The sequence below is a fragment of the Myotis davidii genome, unplaced genomic scaffold (assembly GCF_000327345.1).
Source record: "Myotis davidii unplaced genomic scaffold, ASM32734v1 scaffold358, whole genome shotgun sequence".
Classification (NCBI taxonomy): domain Eukaryota; kingdom Metazoa; phylum Chordata; class Mammalia; order Chiroptera; family Vespertilionidae; genus Myotis; species Myotis davidii.
In genome coordinates, this window is record NW_006290768.1 from 433,842 (window position 1) to 434,621 (window position 780).

Here is a 780-nt window from a genome sequence, read left to right on the forward strand (position 1 = left end):
GTCTGGGCGCTGACCTTGAAGCCGACCTTGAGACAGAGAGGCCCCCACGGTCTTCAATCTCCGGTCTCCGAGAAGCGCGAGGATCCTGGGAGGCAGAGAGGGAGGCAGGAGAGGAGTCGGAGAAAGACGGGGGCCCAGAGATGGAACAGGCCAGGCGTACACTCACACGCAGCTTTATGGACGAGGGGCCATGAGCCAGAGTGAGGGCCCCACAGGCAAGGACACCCCCCAGGCCCCGAGGCCGGCCCTGCCCACAAGGGGCCATGAGCCAGAGTGAAGGCCCCGAGGCCGGCCCTGCCCACCGGGACTGCCCCCCCACCCCCACCCCCGTGGACTGTGACAGCCTCAGGGTGAAGGCTGCGTGGCCGTGAGTGAGGTTGGCTGGATAGAGCAGCCCTGGCAAAGGGATGCAGCGTCCTCGGCATCCCCGAGGGCTGGCCTCACCAGGAGCCCTGAGCGCGACTGGCAGGAGGGAGCCGGCAGGTCTGGGGGACCAGCATCCCCAGGGAGAGGAGCCAGTACAAAGGCCCTGGGGCAGGCATGTGCCCGTGAGGAGGGAGACAGGGCAGGAGGGGAGAGTAGAGAGCTGACAAATGGGGAAGCCGCGCCCGGGAGGCGGCAGTTGGTGTCCAGAGGGCCAGGGGGAGGGGGAGGGAGCCTTTCCAGAATTGGGAACAAGAGCCATCTGCCCGGTTATCTGAGGAGGTGAGGAGAGATGGGTGGGTGCTGGCCAGCAGGGGGAGGAGAAGAGCAGCTGGCAGCTGGGGGCGGCGGGGGCTG